Here is a 23,627-nt window from a genome sequence, read left to right on the forward strand (position 1 = left end):
GGACATCAACATCTAGAGTAGAAACAATAAGAAGAAAGAGAAGTGGATAGGTGAAAGTATTACAAAGACAACACTAGCAGATGGTGGCTGCCAACAGGCTAGAAGGACAAAGAGAAGCCAGGCACGCCAGGGGTTCCCCGAAGAAAGCAAAGAGTCACTGGCTTAGGTCAACCGGGCCTAGGATCTCAGATGCAAATGTACTGAGGTCCCCCCCAGAGAGACGTCAAGCAGAATGCCAGCAATGTGGATCCGGAGAAGACCAGCTCGGAGGCAGATCTTTTATTCATCCACACAGAAATTCTGCTGGCAGTTATAAAGGTAGATGAAGCTGTCCTGGGAAGCACTACAGAGAGAGAAAAGCAGAAAACCAAGGACAGGTATTTGAGAAGTACTGCAATTTTCGCCAGGGCTATTTTTTACATAGTTCAGGAAGACAGAAGGCCCATAAAACCCTATCAGATCATGTTGGGAAATTTACTGTTTACCCCAAGGAGGCCTGGGGCCCTATCCTTCTTGGGTCTGGAGAATACCAGTTCTTTGGATAAAGGCAGCAGCCCCAGACTCTGTTAGCCCCAGAGTGGCTGGGGAAGTGAACGGTTTAGGACCAAGGTGGAGGGCATACTGAACCCCAACCATCCTCGTCCCAAATGCCAAGGACAGCTTCTGCTTATCGCTTCCATCCCTAGGATATGCTGATTTATAGTATCAGTGGTGGTGAGCTTCTTAAGCCCCAGGCCAGTCTGACTGGTTTATTATAGGGAATCCTTTGTAACCAATGAGGTCACAAAGCCTTTTCTATCCCTGGTGTCAGACTGGTTTATATCCAGTCTCCTCCAGTGATCATTCTGGAAGCACGGCTCAATTTCTCCTGTGATCTGCACACAGGCCACCTTGTCTATGTTTACAGTTCTACCTGTTGAGAGCTCCCATTTTCTGATGTATCAAGATATTATCGTACTAAGCTTGTTAAAATCACTCAAAAATACAGAATGACTTTGAAAGGAGGAGCAATGAAGGGAAGATAATTTTTTTTGTAAGTCCCCATTATAGTAATAACAGAGAAGCACTCAGACCAGAGATTTTCATGTAGCAGGTACCCAGAGCTGACATGACTAAAATAGTTACATAAGTATCATGCAGTATAGTTTGAGGCTTATCGTGATATGTGCAAATTAATTAATTCAAATAAATGCAGTAAGCTCTAACTAAATGCTAAGAACAGTGACAGGCAATGAGAACCAAATGAATAAATAGTCACGGGCGCTAAGGAAATAGCTGACAGAGGTAAAATGGCGGGCTCCTGGTGAGCGGCTGTCGGGAATGAAAACAGATAAAACTTGAAGAAGATTTTAAAATCAGTTTCTCTTCAGATCATCCTCTTTCATACCACCTGATAAGCATCTTGATTCACTATGGCATTAGCAGCAGTAAAATGGGTGATAGCAAACAGAACTCTCTGGAAACATTTATTTCCAAATCAAAATGGAGCTTTATATTGTGTTTGTCATGAATCCACACATTCTTCTCTACCAGAAGACTATAATTGCAAAGTAGAGCTCGCTTTGACATCTGATGGTGGGACGAGAGTGTGTTACCACCCTTCTGTGGACATTTCATAGGAACATACACAACCTATCCCTCGGCCAGATCCTCTGCATAATATTGAAGAAACACATGACCAAGTGCTGAAAAGCCGAGTAGAAGAAAAAAAATGGGCACTTTGAGCAAGGATCCATGATAGAACAACTTAGCAAAATGTTCTTTACTACGAAGCACCGTTGGTATCCTCGTGGACAGTATCATAGATGTCGTAGGAAACGATCCTCCAAAAGACAGATGATACTGAGGTTTTCAGGAATCGAAAAGATGTTATCTTGTGTCTCATTTGCCATTTGAGAAAAAGCATTGATTATATTCACTAATATGTTATATAGCAAAATAATAATAAAATGTGTTCATATATTTAAAAAAAAGAAAATAGCAGACATGCATTTGTACATAAATGCCATAACTTAAGAAATCAGAGGTGTGGAATTGAGGGCTGAATAAGCTGGAGAAATCTCTAGAGAGGTAGGTCGGGGCGAGGCTGTGAGGGGCTCGGTGGCCTGCTCTCTGGGACATGTGGTATTTAGAAAGCAGTGCAGAGCTGCTACTGGATCTCAAGCAGAGGGGACATGAAATAAGGATTTATCGATCTATTTTAGGATTTATCTATCTATTTTAGGATTTATCGATCTATTAGATTCCCCCCACACACATATCCATTAAATCAATGGTGAAAAATAATAATGGTAAATTCTGGATATAATTTTCAGAATGGTGCAGAGAAAACAAACGTTATTTTTTGCGGAGAAAGATTTACTGTACTAGAAAGATTTTCAGTTAACAAATGCAATTTGATTAGCAGAAATCTGTTCTCAAATAACATCTCTAAAAAGAATCTTCTGTTTCCATAGGAAAAGAAGACCACTAAAAAAACAGAGCCACGAAGACGATCATTAGAGCTCTCCTCCCTGTCACGGCGGTGCCACGGACGGCCAGGATGCTGCCATACTGTTGTGCTCATTCAGGTTATAAAGAAGAGGAACAGTTCTCTACATGAATATCAGTTACTTATTCTGAAGTGACACGAGAAAGTAGGGAAGAACAGGCAGTGCTCTCCACAGCCACAAGCAATCAGAATGTTCTGGAAGGTCTCAAGGAAATGCAGCCCCAGGTAGGGTAGGGTGAGGTCAGCTGTCAAGGCATTCCTTGCTGCTCCAATGTAACTCAATCATGTGTTTGGCTCAGTTTACCTCTGTCTTTGCCTCTCTAGGGGCAGTGAACAGAGTGGTTAAGAACACAGGCTCTGGAGCCCCCACTGCCTGGGTTCAACTTCAGGCCTTGTGTCTAAGACACTCAGGAAAAGATCTCATCAGGCCTCATCCTCTTTAGCAGGTGTCTGTCTGGCAGCAGGCTCCCAGCCATCATCTCACAGGCCACAGGACAGACTAGACAAATCCTTTAAATGGACACAAGTCCTTTGCTGGGTTCGTCATGTGATGGTAAGTATGTTACCCATGTGTGAGGAGCCCTGTCACTGCCCTTCTCCAAAGGGCACAGGACAGATCCTGAAAGACCCTTGGCCTGCCATCTGCTCCTCAAGAGGCACAAGCCAGACCCTGAGTTAATTTGTAAAGGAACTGAGCTGATTAAGCTATGGAGTTAAGCCATGGAATTAAGCTATGTAATAATCACATATAATAACATAGCATAGTACATAATAACATATAACAGACAACATCATACATATTTATACATTCACATTACATTCACATTACATATTTTATGTATTTGCATTCATTATATATTACATATTCACTTATATTAATTTTATATATAATACATGGAATGTAAAATGTGATATATAAATATATATAATAATGAAGGAATTTATTTAACAAAGCAATATAAAATGAAGTTATGTATAAATTTAAAAAGAAACAGAATACTTGCTAAATATTCCACAGTGGTCTAACTTCCGTTAAGACCATCACCAATACTCTTTATAATCAACTGTAAGAGAAGACCTATTGCTTCTAGATAGACTCTACTTATTAATAATACAGTCATCCCCCTTCTCAACTGGTGCTACCTTCCAAGACCCCCAGTGGATGCCTAAAACCGGGGCTAGTACAGAACCCTACGTACACTATGTTTTTTCTTAAATACACGTCTCTGGTAAAGTTTAATTTAGGAGTCGGGCACAGTAAGACACTGACAACAACTAATAAGAAAATGGAAGAATTATAACGATATACTGTAATAGATGTTATGTGAAAGGCTGTCTGTCTCAAGATACTTGATTGGTTTTCACTCATCATCCTTATGATGAGGGGAGATGACAAAATGGCGGGGATCGGAGAGGAAGTGGAGGGAATGACCCCAGAGCCCGGAAGCAGCATCAGGTGACTGCTGATGTTCTGATGCATCAGGAAGAGGAGCATCTGCTTCTGGATGGCAATTGATGGCCAGGTACCTGAGACCAGGAGAGCTGAAAATGTGGATATAGCAGGACGACTGGAATCTTGTGTATGGCATCACTGTCATACTGGTACTATTCCTTCAAAAAAATTTTTAATATAAAATTTCTATTTTAAGGGGCACCTGGGTGGCTCAGTGGGTTAAAGCCTCTGCCTTCGGCTCGGGTCATGATTCCAGGGTCCTGGGATCGAGCCCCACATTGGGCTCTCTGCTCAGCAGGGAGCCTGCTCCCTGCTCTCTCTCTCTCTCTCTCTCTGCCTACCTGTGATCTCTGTCTGTCAAATAAATAAATATTTTTTTGAAAAATTTCTATTTTAACAAGCCAAATTAAGAAAGTCATAGAATTGGTTATGTCTACTGGAGAGTAAAAATTAATTAAAATTTTTTTCATGATAAATATCCAACATCACAAATAAGGAGACGATAATCCAATACTGGGCCGTCTTCCCCCTCTGTGTGCCCACCTGCCATCAACAACAGCCAGTGTTTGACAGTCATATTTTCATTTATCTTTTTGCTGAGAGATGAAAGTGAAATTCTCAGGTAGAAAAAGAACACAAATACTATGTCCTAGCTTCAAGCTCCTAGCTATACTTCTCTAGTGTACAAATTTCCTTTAGAGCACACTTTCTTTCTATTTCCTCAGTCAGTACCCAAATGCTGTTGGTGGCCATGGAAATGCCTCTTATGATGGCCTCAAATAGAATAATCTCTTTATTTTTCTTCCTGCCTCCAAACAAGGAAATGGTAACTCAAGTCTACAGACCTCTAAGGATTCCACAGATCTGCTTTAGCCAGTGTCTAAAATCCCAGAAAATGTATGCAAATCTTTTTATATTTGCTCTTTATATAGGAGGGTTCCAAAGCTTCTCTCAGATTTTGATATGAACCTATTACCTACAAACTGTTAAGAACCTCTGCCTCTGCCACATCTCAAAAGCAGAGTAAACAGACTTTCTTACTTCCATTCCTTTGCTGATTCTCCATATCAAGATTCTACACCTATCACCACCTCCAGGATGCCTTCCCTGACTACATCATCTATAACCAATTTCCCTCATGCTTTCCTGAAGAATTTAAAACAGACCACTTTTGTAGTTATCACAGTCTGTTGAGACCCCATTTGCCTGACAAATATTTATTGGGCATGTATTATGTGCAGGTCACTATACTAAATTGAGGTATGCCTTGTTCTCTGCCCCACTGCTAGAAGATGGCAAGGAACATTCCAGTATCCAGTATAGTCCTTGTACCCAAGGACATATTGCATGTATAGCTCCACTGAATAGAAATAAAAATGAGCAGTGGCACTTTAGTGGGCTGACATCCAGCTCAAGAAAAACATGTAAAATCAGGCTCATGATTTTTTGTTTCCCCTTTTAAATGCAAAAGGCAGAGTTCCACAGAAAAAGGAAAAGTTAGTTTATCCAGAACATGGTGATAAAGATACCCAAGCAAAGGTTCCCTTCCCTACCCCAGTACACTGTTGCACTACCAAATTATTTCAGAAGCACAAACTACATATGCTGATCTCCACCAGCCCCTGTAGTAGCACCTCAAATACACCAATGTCCATGCGAGCCCTATAGTCAGGTCCGCACAAAAAAACACACCTGGAAAACAGCTCAACATGAAGTTCCCTTCCTCCTGCTTGGAATCAGAAACACCAAATTCATACACGAAGGACAACAGAGCAATTACTAAATATGTTGATTTTTCAATTTTGGGAACGTGCATTTTTTTTTTTTTTTAAGTACTCAGGCCTCTGATGATTAGTGAGTTGTCTACAATAGGGGTTGACGATTATCACCCTGAGGACTTGGCAGAGCGTAGTTCAACCCTATTGTCACAGAAGCAATGGGGTGCGCGTGGGGGTGGGGGAGGCGATGTGTCCGATTTCAGGACAAACTTCTAACCTAAATCCTTCCCTCTTTCTGATAGATGCTATTTTGACGGGGACTAGTTTTGCAAAACTCTTAACAGGTTAAGCACCCTGTTTCAGTGAAAAGATCTGGAGACTCTAGCACCGGCACCTTGGACTTAATGCCTTTGATTTTCCATTATCCCACAAACCCGATGGGCTCATCTCCGTGGAAGTAGGTGGTTGCAAGAATCCAAGGAGGAAAGACGCGCTAAAGCGTCACGTCGCTGTCACCCCAGGTACTGCGCTGCCGTGCTCCCGGCCGGCCAGGTGCACTCGCTCGGCGGCGTCCTCTCCCACGGAGGACGGGCCACGCGGGGAAAGACGGACGAGAAGAGCCTGGGAGGAAGGCAAGAAGGTCAGCCCCATCCCCAGGCCGGGCGGGAGCCGCAGAGCCTCACTTCCCGCGCACGTTCGGGAGGGGCGTTCCCAGGGCACCGGGCAGGGAGGCGACACTCCCTGGGCTCCGCTCCGCGCCCGCCGCCCCTCCGAAGCCGTCCGCCTTCCCGGCCTGGAGGCGCCGCGGGCCTTAGTCCCTGGACCGCCGGAGCCCGAGCGCCGCCTCCGGAGAGGTGAGGGCGGGGCAGGGAGGCGGGGAGGCGGGGATGGCGATGGGGGCGGGGAACGGCGCGCCCGGGGCCGCGGGCGGTCACCCAGCGGCTGTCGCGGCGCCCGCGCCGAGGCCCCCCGAGCCCCGGGAACGGCGTTTCCCGCGCACCGCGCGCGCGTAGGAGGGCGGCCGAAGCCTGGCCCCGGGCCGCGGCGGAAGGAGCGGGCGGAGGGGCCAGCCCCGAGCTCTGCGCGCCGAGCCGCGGCCCGGGAGGCCTCCGGGGCCCTCGCGGTAACTTCGGAAGCCCCGGCACGGCGGGCGCGCGCTCCCACGCGGGCACGCGCGTCCCGGCGCCCCGCTCCCCCGCGCGCGCTCCGTCTGTTTTTCCCGGTTGCTTTCGCTCTCACACTCTGAAATAGGTCAAGGGGTGGAATTTACACCAGGTACGGCCCCCGGCTCTGATGCAAAAGCGGCTCTCTCTCCCCGGCTCCGGGAGAGCCTTGCAACTAGTTGGTTCCCGAGAGCCTCCCGCCCCCATACCGTGCCGAGAGCGCCGGCGACCGTGGCGCGGACAATGGTCTGCGGAGGGGAGCCGCGGCGAGCCTCGCGCCCACCCTAGTGCCGCCGGCCCTGCGCCCGCCCTCCCCCAGCACACCCGGAGGAGGGGGCGCGACGGGTCGCTTCGCGCTCGGGTCCCCGCGCCCGGGGTCTGACCGCCTAGGTGAGTTCGTGCTCTTCCCCCGCCGTTCCGGTCGCCGAGAGTGACCTGTTTACCTTGAAAACTTAGACGTGACCAAAACGGGCGAGCGTGCCCTGCCGTAGGGGGGTGCGGGGTGTGCTTCAGAGGCGAACACCGGATCCATCAGAGCTCAAGAGCTGCAGGGGACATGTTCAGTGTCTTAAAGGTGAAAATGAATTCGTATTTTCATGGAATACACGCGTCTCTCTCCCTTTAGAAGCTACCACTTGGAAACTGCTTTTTAACTAGCAGGAGGCGGTGAACTGGGATAACTTAAAACCAGAAAGTTTATCAGAATCTGTTTTAGGTGATCTGAAAGAACTTGCGGAAATAGTCAAAGCCGACAACAAATATACAGTTTAAGAAGGAATTTCAAAACGAGATGGTAGGATTTGCATAATATTTGCCGTAGGTGTATCTTACGGTATTACCTGGGTTCTTCGTGGTGAATATCGTAAACATACAAACGCTTTCTGTAGAAAGAGAGTAAGGCTGTAGACATCTACCCGCAACGCTTTACATCCGTTGGTATGCATGAATTGAAATGTGTATTGAACATTTCGTGTGGGCAGAGAGCTAGAAAATATATCGTGTTGAGGTTTAGGTTTTTAGCAGTATTACAGGCAAAGGTTGACATTTAACTCCTTTCAGTGGTTACACGGAGGATCCGTCATGGGACTGATTAGCGTATGGAATCCTTGACATGACTGGCTCATGAATGGTTAATCTGGCCTGAAGTTTAGAGAAGGGAGGACTGCAGGATTTTCTGTCCTTGATGCCTGACCGAAAATGCAGTGGGAAGGATTCCAGTGCTGGTGAAGGATTTTTAAAGGAGCTCAAAGGGGAAGATCATTTGAGAGGAATGAAGTTGACTCCCTGATGGCCACTGATGGCACATACCTTCTTCTAAAGGAGACCCTGGACAAGCTGGAAAGCGTCTCCTCACTAAGGAAACCACTCCAGAAGCTACTGCTTTCTTAATACATTTGGTCAGACTTGAGAAGGGAGCTCTCTATGGGCTCTTCTTTTAGTTCAGAAGAAAGCCTGTCTCTAGAAAGGTTCAATTGTAATGATGTTCTCTGGAAATAATTTGTCCTTTTGCGTGTGTGTGTGTGTGTGTGTGTGTGTGTGTTTTAATATATCCAAATCACCAAGGCAGTTCAAGGTTTTAATAAAATTTTACTTACCGGCAGGATATGAAATTGATAATACTATGCATGGTTAATTCTGTTTCCAAGTGGGAGAGGCAGACATGCTTTCCCAGTAAATCTTAGGTCTCTGTTTATGTGGGTTTTCTAAAGCCAAATCTTACCAGGGATTAAGAGGACTCTAAAGAAGGTATTAATGCTTATGGTATTTCTGGCAGGTGGATACGTGAATACTTCTAGGCTATGTCATTGTAAATAATTCTTAGGCACCTTTAGAGAACTAGTATCCAAAATTTGAAACACATTTTGATGAAGGCTCTATCACTGCTTCGAAGAAGACACAAAGCATCAGACCCGCTTGGCAATATACAGGACCTTAATGCTGAGAAAAACGTGCAGCTAAGTCTTTGTGTTTACTGCATGGTGATGCTCTGATGTGTATTTTAAATAGGAATTGAGTCAAGCTCTCATTGTGATTTAGCTCTTGGTCTGATGCATTTTTGAGATGAGGCTGTCAGCACTGGTCCAGGCAATCTTACCTTTCTACTTACAGGTAAATGAGAAAGTGCTCTAAGACTGGCATGAAAGTATTAAGATGCTGGGGTTTTATTTAAGAACTGACCTGGGGTGCCCGGGTGGCTCATTTGTTAAGCTGCCGACTCTTAGTTTCCGTTCAGGTCATGATCTCAGGGTTATGAGATCGAGCTCCAGGAAGGACTCCACACTCAGCAGGGAGTCTGCTTGAAGATTCTCTTCCTCTGCCCCTCCCCTGACTCACAGTCTCTAGATCAATCAATCAATCAATCAGTCTTAAAACGAAATAAGAACAGACTGAAGGAATTAAAATGGAGCCCAATTCTGGTATAGTTTGGGCCCTAGAAGGACTGCAAGCGGAGTGGTGCTAAGTGGCCAATTGAATGTCCTTCAGCTGTTGTGAGTTTCTTCTCTTGATGTCGTAAGAGCACACATAGCATCGAGCCCCTAGCTGAGAGGTATCCGAAAGGAGCTGACATCATTCACTTTGCGTACTTACTTCCCATCTAGTCAAACTTCTAACCCCTCAAGAGAAGGAATTTAGAGTCCACACTGGATCACCTGGAGTAAATCCCATCTCCAAGCCATTTCCTCATCTGTGAAATGGCCATCATGAGACTTCCCCACGTGGCTGTGAGAAGTAAATGGAAAGATTTGTAAGGAATGCCAAGCATGTGGTCAGCACACTGTGAGCCGCCCCACAAGGAGAAATGTGTTGAGTTCGATGTCCTCTCCTGGGGGCCGTGGAGGGGTAGCTGTATAATTGCCAGGAGCACTGAATATTCAGGTAAATGGGTCATTCTCCTGTCCTGATACACTTAGTATGCTCTCCTAGTATACACTATAGTATAGGCTAGACTCCCAGGATTAGTGTCCCTTGGGAGCTAGAAGCTCACCCTGTCCAACTTGCATATCCTCCACCTTAGGCCTTGGCTTCTCTGTGGTTAAAGAAGTTACGAGTGGTGGTTTTTGGAAATAATGATGAGATAGTAGGGGAGGATGAGATGACCAAGTGAAATTCTAAAATAGAATTTAAACATGTTTGTGTTTATGCCGTTGGTAGTTATGGCCCTCCTCAAATGATGATCATTCCAAGTTTCCCCAGGGGCAGTTACGCATTTTGGGGTATTGGACTTCGGGGTTGGGGCAGCAATACCATTCCATCAGCTTTTCAGTTGTTCAGCATTGCCTGGGGACGTAAGGCACCACACTCAGCCTTCAGAAAGCAATAGCAAGAAACACAGCTCTAACCTCCCATGGGACACAGGTGTGCTGCTCATACATAGGTAAACCTGTCATTATACTTGTGCTCAGTGCAAGGCAGGAAAAATGTCAAGGGCAGAAACAGGGAATTTGACCTAGTATGGGAGGGATGTCAGGAATGCTTGCTTCCGGCAGTGATGTTGGGGTTGTGAAGGGAGATCCTTTCTTGAGGGAAGGAAGAGCCTTTAATGTGTAAGGAAGAGCCCCAGCAGAGACCCCCCACTGTAGAGGGACTCTGCACACTCAGGTACTGTAGAGGGACTCTGCACACTCAGGTACTGTAGAGGGACTCTGTGCACTCAGGTACTGTAGGGGGACTCTGCACGCTCAGGTACTATAGGGGCGGCCTGAGGAGAGAACAGGGAAATTTGGAGAAGGGGCAATGTTATCAGTGAAGCTGGAACATAGGCCTCTGCTGTTGAGACTCATTTTCTTTTCTATCAAGGATTACAGCCTCAATAGAACTCATAATTGCTCTGTGTAAACATCTTACCTTAGGCTTTGAGACTACTCTATTGAATTATAAAAATATTTACAATCATTTTTTTAAGCAGATCAGAACCTAAACCTAATTGACTAGTTTGTCAGCTCTTTATATTACTAAGTGTCTGACTTTAAAACCATTGGGATTAATTTCCTTTTTTAAAATCTAATAGATTTGTGCTTAATATACATGCTTTACATATTTCCAGCCATCATATATACATAGATACAAATTGATTTGTCCTATATTTGTATATAGGAGAGCTGGACATACACAAAATACATATATTGATCCAGGGTGAATCTATAGATCTATCTGAGAGCTCTCGGGACTGATTTGCTTGCATTTGCCAGTGGAAAGGCCTCCAGAGTCTGGATGGGGGAAGCCTGAGCCCAGCTCTGAGAAGCTGTGAGGCGGACCTGCGGGCAGTGGTGGGGAGCAGCGTGTCTCCTTGGTGGATTGCTTTCCAGCACCATCCAGGCAAACCGAGTGAAGAATCTGGCGTCTGAGTCTCTCCACCATACGCCTGATTTTATTCGCTCTTATTCCCTTCTTTTTCCTTCTTCTTTCCCCTCTTTGCCATTTTTTCATTTTTTTTTTTTCTCTCTCTCTCTCTCTTTACAAGCCCCCATAATGATTTCTCAGCCTTTATAATTATGCTCTGGCTTTAACCTCAGGCCCTACAATGTTGGCCACATTGGGGTAGTTCTGAATCCTAGAGCCTTTGACCTTCCTGTTCTGCATGGGTAACCAGAGGTCTCAGATGGACACAAACTTTTCCTTCTTGCAGTTCTCTCAGGTGGCAGGCGTGCTGCCTCGTGCCCTGAATGCCCTCATCTCTCCCTTCTTCCCTGGATCAGGGAGGCTGCGGATAATGGAAACTCTCTGAGCTACTGGAAGCAGAACAGGGTTTCATATGGGAATTAGGTGCTCACAAGAAGGTTGGAAGAAAAGGTTGCCGGTGAAAGGGGAGAAGAGGATCCAGTCTGGGCTCTTAGGGTGACACCCAGACAACACAGCTGAACTGGATCCGCCCCCCCCCCCCACCCGGGGCTGGGGGCGGGGGATCTGCTGCCATCACTGCTGCCTCGTGGAGGCTGAGAATCAGGGCCACCTCTGGAGCTGCTGACCTTAAAGAACACAATGATCAGAGAAGCTGCTACAAGTGCCACTCCACCCAGGAAGCAGGGAACTGAACACAGCCACCAATAACAAAACAAACTAGCAGACATATCTTGTTAATATACTCTCTCCCTCCCTTCTCACCCAGCTTATCTCACCTGATCTGTGCCCGGAACCCTAACTGCAAGGAACTCTGGGAAATGTAGTTTCTACCTTCCCAGCCTCCCAGATCAAGGAACGCACCCTTGAAGGAGACAGGAAAGAATGCGGAATGACACCCCATCACATCTTACATATATCTAAAACATATTTCATCAGAGCCTTAGCTAGCATATTTCATTCAAAGCAGGTGGATGATATATTGTAAGAATCCAAAAAGGATCTAGTTGCTAACCAATTTCCATTTCAAACAGATGGATATTATAGTCATTACAGTGGAAAATTGCTGGAAAAAGCATCAAGCAAATAGATAACTAAAAATTACCAAGCTCCTGCCTCTGCATGTGGTTCTGTTTGAATGTGAAATAATTTTCCTTTGTTTCGATGTAGTAATCAAAGCCAAAAACCAGGAGAATTGATTCTAAAAAAGTTCTCCCCATCAAAGTCCCAGATAGTCTACGTTTAATAAATGGCAATATAAAGGAAGAATACAGTGTCTGATAAGAGAAATAGGTCCTGACAGGCTGGCTCTTTCATTAGATGAATTATCTATGTATCTCTGTTTCTACCGAAATCTTTCTTTAACCTATAACTTGAATGGTGCTTTTTTCTTTTCTTTCTTTCTTTCTTTCTTTTTTTTTTTAAGGATAATAAAGATAGAAATCATCTATTAATTGGAGATTAAAATAAGTATTGACTCTAATCACTTATTTCATACGCTGGTGCATATCAGGTTCTGTCCTTGCATTAAAGTAAATGTGGCTGAATCTCCATAGTTAAGTAATAAATTATCATTTATCGGCAGTCAGGAATTCCATTCGCACATTTAGGAATGAATCTTGATTATTGAATGAAGTCATTTTGTATTTGCCTCTGATTTTGAGAGCTTGAAATCGAGAGCAGAGTAGCCGAAACAAATGGAGTAACCTAGTGTATTTGACAGTCTAAGACATGTGTCTGTTTGTAATTGATTTTTATGTCTCAAAAGGCAGCACTCCATTCAGAAATCTTCTCTGGTAGATGCTGAAAGCATTTAAATGCAGATTTACAAATGCTGCCTGGGGCAAACCACCGTATAATATGAAAGCATTCTTCCAAATCCAGTGGTGACTCCCAGAGTTTAGCCACCACACTCCAAGCCACTAAAACTAAACAGAGTGCTTTTGCTCTGAAAATGCAGCTTCAAGACAAATCCACTGTCTTCCATCCTGAGCCCCCTCCTAAGCCCCACTTACCATGTGTTCTCAGGAGGGAACTGTTTGAATCTAATATTACACTATTACTTGAATAATTGTAAAGGAAAGTAAGTAGTATTAATCTATGTTACAGTAACACATTAGGATCCCTGATTCCCCCTCCCCACAGTTTTTCTCTTTCATTCGTATTTGAGTAAAGAGAAAAACCCGGATTTCCCTCCCACTGGGTTATGGGGGGATGGGTTCTCATCTTCAGCTGTATGGAGCTTAGTTGCAGATTACATTGTAGGTCACACCTCCTTTTATGGATTGAAAATCAAAGTCTTTTGGTTTTCCAAGTGTATTATAAAGTCAAAGAACATCCAAATCTGAACCCAGTCTCTGGTTAGATCATTGATGGACTACACTGAAATGGGAGGTGGGTAGAGAAAGCATGGTTTGGGGGTTTTTTAAAGCAAAATTTGAGGACCATCAAGCAAGACTAGTATTTGAACATCATTAAATGATTGTTTAGTCACTGACTTAAGATGTGGATGATAAGAATCGCTTTTGTACCAGGATTGGTGCTGGATTCTAAAGATAGATGGCTGTGCCTTTGAGAGACTGATTCTCAGAGAGTTATATAAGGTTATATTAGGTAAACTGGTACTCTTATTGTCAGTATGGAGAGTAGTGGTTTTTCTCAAAGAAAAAGTGGGACATTTTCTCATGGTAAGGTGAAAGACAGAGTTAATTGAAACCTAGACATACTTCTGATTTCAGAGAATATTTACTGATACTTTTGACAACAGCAAGACAATAAAAAGGCAGCCAAGAGAGGGAAGAAAATGTCAACTGTCTCAGATGGGGTCTTTTATCTACTCATTTTAACCTACAGAAACTGAAGGGAGCTTGTCACAAGTTAGAGGGTTTTAGTGTTTAAAGAAATAATGAGTTTATAAGAAAAGAGGACTGCTTTTGGTTCTTTAATCAATATTCAGAAAGTAGTCTTTTATCTTTAAAAAATGTTAAGGTTGGTAGTATGGAATGGGGGACCTCAATCCTATCGGGAACTTCCATCCTATCACTATAAGAAATTGAATTCAATTCCAAAAATGGGCCTGGAAGTAGATTTTCCCCCAGAGCCTCTTATGACAGCTCAGCCTGGCCACTATCTTGATTTCAGCTTTGTCACATCTTGAGAAGGAAACTCAGCCGTGTTGTCCCAAACTCTGGACCTACAGAACTGTGAGCTAATAAATGGGCGTCATTCTAAGTTAAAAAAAAAAAAAAAGATCAGAACAAGTAACATTCTATAGGACATTGAATTTATAATTAGAGTACTTGAGAAAATGCAGGCACATTCTGAATATTAAGACATCTGCAAATGAAAAGGTCAATACAATGACTTATGTAATTATGAAACAGATCTAGGGTGACCAGATGACGTGTTGTTCAATCTGGGACACTTTTAAGAGTGAAAGGAGTACTATTAATGATTGTCCTGGGAAAAGAAGCAGAAACGGGGACCGAAGCCAGCAAACCAGGATTTATGGTCACCCAAGATTAAGATGATGGTTGTATAACATTATTGCATTAACTGCAATATTGATTTCTTAAAAATTGTGGTAAATATATATATAACATAAAAGATTTAAACCATTTGAAGTGTACAGTTCAGTAGCATTAAGTATATGCATACTGTTGTGCAACTACCATCATTCATCTCCAGAATTTTTATCATCTTGCCTTGCTGAAACTGTACCTATTAAACAGAAAGTCCCTGTTCACCTCTCCCCTTCACTCCTGGCAACCACCATTCTACTTCCTGTCTCTGAATTTGCCTACTCTAGGTACGTTACATTGGCGGAGTAATAAACTCTCTGTCCTTTTGTGACTGGCTTATTTCACTTAGCATAGTGTTCTCAGGTTTTATCCATGCTGTAACTTATATCAGAGTTTCCATTCTTTTTATTGATAAAAGCTCTTCTACTGTATGTATTTCCACATTTTGGTTATCTATTCATTCATCGATGGACACTGTGCTGCTTCCACCTTTGGCTCCTGTGACTAATACTGCTATGAACATGGGTGTGCAAATATCTCTGTGAGCCCTTTCTTGCTATTGTTTTGGGCATATACCCACCATATTAGTTTTTAAGTGGAGAAATTAAAAATGGAAGGAAAAAGAGCATTCTTTACAGGATCTTTCTGGTCATACTTCTTCAGTACGGTATTCTATCAGACCAGAGTCCAGCGATGCCTCTACAGAATTCATTAGAAAAATCCATTGTTACAGATGACCTGCTGAAAAATACACCCAGGGGTTCAAATTCCATCTGCACACAAGAAAGGAAGCTAGTATTTCTGTCTCTGCTACCATGATGCATTGATCTCGGATGTTTCTAAGTGAAAAGGGCTGGCATTTAGAACATCAGAATCTGAGTCAAGTGAATGGCCTTCAGCAGCATAAGGAACCAGAAAATGAACAGCATGAGACTGAACAACAGGAGGCTCCATGTGACCTAGAACATCTTTGTCATGCAGGGGACCATGAACTTCCTGGAAACAGGCCACAGAACCAACTGCCATCTGTTGATTTAAAAGCCGAGAAAAAAGGAGACAAGCTACAGGGGCATGTGGACCTTCCAGATACTGAGAAAAATGTTCTTTTCTTGGCCGTAGAAGTAGCTATGAGAAAGTCAATGTCGAGAACATTGGTCCATCTGATCTCAACTTACATAATCCCTTCATGGAAATGGGAGCATCAAAATATAACTCTTCAGGGCGCCTGGGTGGCTCAGTGGGTTAAGCCGCTGCCTTCGGCTCAGGTCATGATCTCAGGGTCCTGGGATCGAGTCCCGCATCGGGCTCTCTGCTCAGCGGGGAGCCTGCTTCCTCCTCTCTCTCTCTGCCTGCCTCTCTGCCTACTTGTGATCTCTCTGTGTCAAATAAATAAATAAAAAATCATAAAAAAAATTAAAAAAAAATATAACTCTTCATCTCAAATTTTAAGTATTTTCATTTCCACCAGGGATTTATAGACCTGGAAAGTAATGTCGACAAGTCTGGAACAAAAAAGAATTGCCACATGTCCCTCTCTAAGTCTCTTTGGCAGATGTCAGCCTTCTCTGCAGTCAGTAAAGAAAGTAATTCATCTGTAACTGCGGCCTTGAGGGAACTTGATAAACCTTTGGTCATCGGTAAGAGCCAAGCTTCAGAAAATACATCTGCAGAGGTTAATCTGCCAATCAGAAATGGTAGCCGAGAGCCCAACAGGTATTAAGGAGCTTTGAGAAAAATGGACCCAAAGTAAACACCTTACAGCTTTCCAGAATGAACAGTGCCCACAAGTCTGTTCTCACCAGATCACGCCTGTATCAGTGGGGGCTGAAATACGACCAGGCAAGTCCACATGAAAACCTGCACACAAATGTTTATGATCTGAACACTCCCAAGTTTCAAATAACCAACATGTCCTTCAGTCGATGAATAGATAATCTGTGGTATAGTCATGCAATAGAATGATATTCAATGATGAAAACACCTATTAAGCCATGAAAAGACATGAAAGAACCTTAAATAAATACTGCTCAGAAAAAGAAACCAGTCTGAAAAGGCTAAATGCTGTATAACTCTGAATATAGGACATTCTGGAAAGAGTAGTATATGAATCAGGACTGAGATAGTAAAGAGGCCAGTGATTGCCAGGGATTTTTAGGGGGAGATAGAAGATCAATAATGGAGGATAGGGGACTTTCAGAGCAGTGAGACTATTCCGGATGATGCTGTCGTTACGGACATGAGTCATCTTGTATTTGGCAAAACCCACAGAACAGTACAATACGAAGAGTGAATCCTAATATAACTATGGACATTTGTTAAAAATCATATATCAATATCGGTTCATCAGTTTTAACCAATGTTCCACAGCAGTGCAAAATGTTAGTAAAAACTGCATAAAACATGTCTTAAAAAACGAAGACACACTTCAGTTGGTGTTAGTGCAGACGATGTACCAAATGTGACCTGCGGGGGTCCGGGTGGTGGTATGTGGAGGGCAGGGTGAACTTGGCTTCGAGTCCATGAAGGGAACAAATGAGAGCGGTCTGTCAGCGATTCCCACACTGTACCAGACTAGTCACCCAAACTCTTACCAGCTGGCCTCTGAGCAAACTGCTTCCTTCCCATATTAATTAAAGACTTGAGTCTGGGCCTCCGGAATCCACTGACACATCTGAAACCAGAGAAGACGGGGGTCCTGAAGAGACACAGCCTTTCCCAGGTCCAACCTACGGACTGCAATCAATCCCCCGCACCCTCCCATTACCCCCTCATCCCCCCACCCCCCGCCCCACTGCAGATCCCGCTGAGATTCTCTGTGCTGGCTCTCCTCTGTGGGAAGCTCTTGAGCCCTGGCTCAGCAGACCCAGCTCTTCCTGTTTTTCTAGCAAGGAATGGGGTCGTTCCTACAGAGCTCTGACAGAGTGGGCTAGCCCATACACCTTGAAAAAGCTATATAGATACACACGCACACCCAGAGGTGTCCATATATGTAGAAACCTGCAAGCAGCATATCGAGCTGGGTATTTTTAGGTTTTTGTGATTGATTTTTCTCCAGAGTAATTTGTGATCTTTTGTCTGATAATCTGCCCTACTTGTGAAAATTTGAGCCTTTTGAAATATATGAGCAGTATGTGCATCCAGAAGCTTTTAATTCTCATTGAGATGATATATTCTGGCATAAAAGTGATGGTTTTGTGTGTAGCATACCACCTTACAATGATCATGAATCTTTGAAAAGTGGAAACTACTAGAAATCCCACCGCGTGTGCAGCTGAAAGCAGATGAGCCGAACGCTGGCTCTCTGTGCTGTGGGCAGGGTGTGCCCTGTTGACTCAAGTGTCAGCTTGTAAACTTTAAACCACACAGTTTGGTGTTTTGAAGGAGTCCCGGTGCTCTGGGTGTTAGGATTCATGCAGGGGAAACAGGACATCAGAGAATAATTGGTCAGTAAAACAGTGAAGGAAAACCAATACTCTTTTGATACGGAAATGTTTATTGTAGGTAAACAGTAATCACTAAAGCATTTCTACAGGTTATTGGATCCTCTGTGCAACAGCTGCTTCAATCAAAGCCAGGACCGAGTCACTCCCATTTTCCTGGATCCGTTTAAACTAGACCATAGTGGGTTTGCTGGGTCTCTGGACTGATAGGATCAGTACATGTGGATTCCTGTCCATAGTCCTTAAGAAGGTTATAGTTTCCTTTTCTTTACCAGTTGGCTCTCAGGTGTTTATAAGTGACACCAATGGCGTTGGTTTGCACCTACTGTGACACAGAACTTAAACCTCTTTCCGCACACAGTTGCCACTGGCCCCACCTCAGCACAATGCTGTTCCCTCTGGCCCTCGGGCCCCGCGCCCACCTCCTCTCTGCCTTGCTCAGCATCCGGGGTCCTTCACTTGACATTAAGTGGGTGAGGCTTCCTGCTTGGGGGATGAACAATGGCTTCAGAAAGAGGACACTGTGGTCCCTGCCCATCCCCAAAGTGCCAATAGAATGACCAGCCTGTGCAGTTTCACCACAGTTTTCTTCAAAACTGTAGTGTTGCTAGAAAACCCAGTGTTGGAAGCCCACAGCAGGAAAACCAGAGGGGCTGTGGGGGTGGAGGGGTGTTCTAGAGCGGACGGGCTGCAGGGGGCTGAGAAGGGGGTGAAGGACAAGGAAGTAGGCAAGGCTTGCGGATGCCTCTTAGAAAGGAGGAAAAGGGGGAATCTAAAGATGGCGGGCAGGTGGGGGGGCTGAGCATGGCTGTCCTGGTGTGTGGTTTTCTGTTCCTGTATCAGGAGAGAGGAGGTCATTGGGGGAGAGGCTGCACAGGTGGAGAGAAAGGATTGGCCAGGGGCCAGGAAAGATGAGAGCAACAGAGAGATGCCAGCCTTTGAGAGGCATCTTGACAGTCCGGGGAGGAGAAGGGATGTGGGAGACCCAGGGTGGCAAGAAGGGAAACTGAAGGAATTTTCATTTTCTTAGAGAAGGAAGAGCAGAGGTAGCCGGATAAGGCACTGTTTTGTCAACATGTCACGCTTTCTGGGGAAATTGAATTAGGATCTCAATGCAAATGATACAACCTTAAGCTTCAGATTTATATCTCTTTGCCCATTTTTGGCTCTTGTTTTCTCACGCATGAGCTCTGCAGCATCTCATTCTCTAACGGTTGAGGAGGCCTTAAAAGAGGGATCGGCTGACTGAAGCAGACTATTGGCCTTTCTGAGGAAAAAGCTGTGTTAAAAATCTCAAGTCGTTATTGTCATCTTCCTGATTTGTGTTCTTGAAAAATTCGTTTTCTAAAATAACCTATTTTGACTTTGCTTTCTTAACATTTCATATTTTAATGACATAGAAACTGGAGCACGGCTTACAGTTGAGGGCGTCTTATCCACTTTCTTGGCTCAATAATTATACGTGTAACAAAATAGATGGTGTCTTAGGATGGGCAACCCGGACAGAAGAGCACAGATTGGGTGCCTTAAACAGTGGATATTTATTTTCTCACAGTTCTGGAGGCCAGAAGTCCCAGAGGAAGGTGCCAGCCAATCTGGTTTCTGGGAAGAGCCGTCTTCCTGGCTTGCAGATGGCCAACAGATGGCCACCTTCTTGCTGGGTCCTCTCATGACCTTTCCTTTGTGTGCACACGGACAGAGAGCCACCCCCCCCCCCCCCCCGGTGTCCTGGCTTGCATTCGTTCTTAAAGTAGGCTCCACAGCCAGCGTGGGACTTGAACTCACAACCCCAAGGTTAAAAGATACATGCTTTACTGAGCACACCAGGTACCCTTCTGGGGGTCTTGTCTTCCAAGAACATTCTAAGGACCCCACCGTTATGACTTCATTTGACCTTAGTTACCTCCTCATAAGCCCCTGCTGCAAAGACAGCTGCATTGCAAGTTAGAGCTTCAACATGAATTTTGGGGGAGACACAAGCTATCAGGCCATTCAGACAGCATCCTAGATTCCATTAAGGAGTGGATGGCCATCACCAAAGAATACCTCCCTCAGCTATGGGGGCTTCAGGTTAAATCTTTGGTCTTATTTATTTTTAGTTTTTAACTTGGAATCAGACCTCATATATATATGTATATATATATGTATATATATATACATATATATATATATGTATATAAAAGCATGTATATATATATATTTTTTTTTTAGGAGATTATGATACAGCCCAGTGAAAAGTTCAAGAATGGTATTTATCACTGGAAATTTGAAATAATAGCCTGTGCATCCTTATAGGCTTATCTCTGAAGAGACAAACACAGTTATAAAACGGGGTCTGGAAACAGAAAAAAAAATTAAACTTTCTGAAACAGTCTGATTTATTCTGGGCACAGACTTAATAACTCCTGCTGCTAGAAGAAGTACAATTTACTGCCACAGCAAAGCTTGAAATGTCAAACATATTCTTACAAAATACAATGCAAGCTGCCTGCAAATTAGACCATTCTCTAAGCTGGCGTATTTCCTGCGTCTCTGCAGCTTTCATAATTGTGGCACTTACTGAGAATGGAAGGCCTCTGTGCGTGATGCGAACATTCTAACCCCGGCAGTGTGTCAGTTGCCATCGGCATTGAGCAGGTAAGGGCTGCTACAGACCCTGGAGGGAACTAAGAGATCCAAGCTATTAGGAGCTCCGGATAAAGGAGACAGAACTAGCACTGAAGGGAACACAGCAAGGAGATGGTGCCAGAGAGCTCGGGTTACAAAGCAGAGGCTGCCAATCAGAAGGCCAGGAGCCAGGGACTTGGCAGGAGGTCACAGCGGCTGCCAGCCTTTTCCAGCATCCAGCTCCGACTCAGAGCCCAGGAGGGATGAGAGTGGTCAGCACAGATGTCACCAAATTGGTTTATCCAAAGCTGACCCTTCTGATGACCCGGAAGTCTTTTCTTCCCGTTTTAGGTAGGATTTCAAGAGATTTAGTTGCCTGATTTCTGTTAGGCCGAAAAAAAGTGAGAAGAGCCGACAGCCGGGGCAGACGGAAATGGTGAAGAAGTACTCCAAACCGTGTGCCACTCGGTGTAGAGGCAGACACTATTCAGCCCCGGAGAGCATCACTCTTATACTCTGTCAGACTTAGCGCTCACATTGCCAATTTAAAAATAGGCCATTTAGGGGCGCCTGGGTGGCTCAGTGGTTTAGCCTCTGCCTTCGGCTCAGGTGGGATCCAGCCCCGCATCGGGCTCTCTGCTCAGCAGGGAACCTGCTTCCTCCTCTCTCTGCCTACTTGTGATCTCTCTCACTGTCAAATAAATAAATAAATAAAAATCATTTAAAAATTAGGCCATTTATAGGCTATTCAGGAAGACCTCAAAAGCATGTATATTATGTTAGATTTCCATAAAAGTCATTAAAATAAATATAATACTTTGAGCAACCTCAGCTATTTGTAATATTAAATTAGGTGATATAGGTTTTCATTTAAATTGACCTGATTTGGAGTTCAGCACATATTTATTTGGCACAGGCCTTCCCAGACTCCTACAGGAGAGGGATGGCACATGTCAATTCCATCCGGCGCCATCCCAGAGGAGGAGCAAGACGGTGCAGAGGCTCAGAGTGACCCTGCCATCAGGGGAGTCAGCCCCTCCAAGATGAGCTGAGCCTGTTTGTTCAGAAGCTGGGCACAGTGAGAAGGTCCACAGTGGAGGGCTAAAAGCTCCATTTCCCTAGATCACAGGAGCGGGAAACAGAGGTGACAATATGTTCCTTACCGTGTTTTCATTTTACAGTGTTCAGTGTGCAGTTTACAGTTCAGTGTACAGTTTTGATTTTAAGTTACGAAAATATAAAGGCATTTTAGGATCACCTAACATTCCTCATCAGTACAGACACCCAATGGTCGATACTCCAGAATTATGGGAGGTACAAGTCATAAAATTCTAGGTAGCATGAAAATAACCTTTTTTACAGTGCCTGAAAAATTTGATTGAGAAGCAGGAATGTTCTGTGGGTTCCATGTCCAAACACTGGTTCACTCTAGGGTTCTGGGTAAATCATTTCCTGTATTTGTTTTCTCTCTGAAATGATCATCTAAAGATACGTGCAGTGCCCTGAAATCTTTGATCAGTTACATACTAGTATGTTGGACAAAAGCATATATAAAAAACCACCCAAAGTCTCAGGAACAAATGTAATCCGTAATGGGATGAGGCAATGGCAGAGCTAGGTCTTGACCTCAGGACCTTGGGTCTTCAAGGTCACATTCTCGACTCCTGCTCCCCGCTACCGCTTGCACACAGACTGAAGCTCTTCAGAGCACAGTGAGGTTATGGGGACAAGGATAATGATGGCTTGCTGACCCCAGGGGTTTTTCTTTTGGTAGAACTGACATTAAAATGACTTTCTCCTCCTGGCATTTGACCCACATAAATTATTTTAAACTTTTCTTTACTAATGCACGATACCTAAGCTTATTCCTTTCTAACACAAGCTGCCCTTAAATATCGGTAATTTCCAGGGAAGGCAAAGCCTCCTGAGTTTTCAACTTTTCTTGTTAATTAAGTACGGAAACTGTTATTCTCCTAGGAGAATTACAATCACCAATCCACTTAGAATGCCAGCAGAGTATTAAATATGTTTTCAGAATATCATCTTAACTCCGAATAGTGTGATTCTTTAATTTGTTTGAAGCATTGTGACACGTCATTGTTCAAGTAGAAGGATCTTGTAATACAGCTTTTAAAAAGACAGTGATTAAGATGAATTTCTATTTTAAATGATGCTCCTCAAATCACAAAAGACATACCCACACTAAACAACAATAAAGGTCCGCAGAGCTGTGTGACTGTCTTAGGACACTGCCTGTTTGATGAAGGTGAAGTTGGGAAGGGGACTGAAATGGGCAGACTTTCCTGATTTCTGTTCCTTTAATCTGGAAAGCCACCGGCTTGCTCTATGGAATTTTCTTTTCACAAATGGACATTAATTCATTATCAATTTCTGACTCATTTGTCCTAGAGAGCTACTATAGTTTCTAATTAACTACCAAAATCTCTTCATGTCCTCTAGTCCGAGGTCTGAATTTTTATGGAATGCCATCAGGTTGAGAGGAATCTTAGACAGTGACATCTCAAGGTGTGAATGGGAGGCCACATGTTGATGTTTAGCTGCGCCTTCTGAGAAGGACCAGTCCTCAGGATGGTGAGGATGGGCAGCCCACAGGGAATACCAGGCTTACAGGGGACAGGGGAAGTGCAGTTTCTGATTTAACAATGCCTGTTAGTTGGGGCACCTGGGTGGCTCAGTGGGTTAAGCCTCTGCCTTTGGCTCAGGTCATGATCTCAGGGTCCTGGGATCGAGCCCCACATCAGGCCCTCTGCTCTGCAGGGAGCCTGCTTCCTCCTCTCTCTCTGCCTGCCTCTCTGCCAACTTGTGATCTTTCTCTCTCTCTCTCTGTGTGTCAAAAAACAAAAACAAACAAACAAAAAAAAAAACAATACCTGTT

General features: G+C 44.2%; 1 protein-coding gene and 1 pseudogene across 4 annotated transcripts in view; both read left to right on the forward strand.

Annotated features, from left to right (window-relative positions):
* The first annotated feature begins 1,412 nt into the window (after nucleotides 1-1,412).
* LOC132006321 (large ribosomal subunit protein mL42-like) lies at nucleotides 1,413-1,840 on the forward strand (annotated as a pseudogene).
* Nucleotides 1,841-6,208: 4,368 nt separating this feature from the next.
* The window catches only part of TRMT9B (tRNA methyltransferase 9B (putative)), a 61,811-nt gene continuing 44,392 nt past the window's right edge, over nucleotides 6,209-23,627 (forward strand). Inside the window, exons 1-2 of one of the 4 annotated variants that reach the window (XM_059384496.1) lie at nucleotides 7,150-7,215; nucleotides 20,663-20,761. The gene's annotated coding sequence lies outside the window, so the exon portion shown is untranslated. Of the gene's footprint in view, nucleotides 6,517-7,126; nucleotides 7,216-20,662; nucleotides 20,762-23,627 lie in introns of those variants that run through there. The other 3 variants (XM_059384498.1, XM_059384495.1, XM_059384499.1) reach the window with 3 other exon arrangements.

This window comes from Mustela nigripes, chromosome 18 (assembly GCF_022355385.1).
Source record: "Mustela nigripes isolate SB6536 chromosome 18, MUSNIG.SB6536, whole genome shotgun sequence".
Classification (NCBI taxonomy): domain Eukaryota; kingdom Metazoa; phylum Chordata; class Mammalia; order Carnivora; family Mustelidae; genus Mustela; species Mustela nigripes.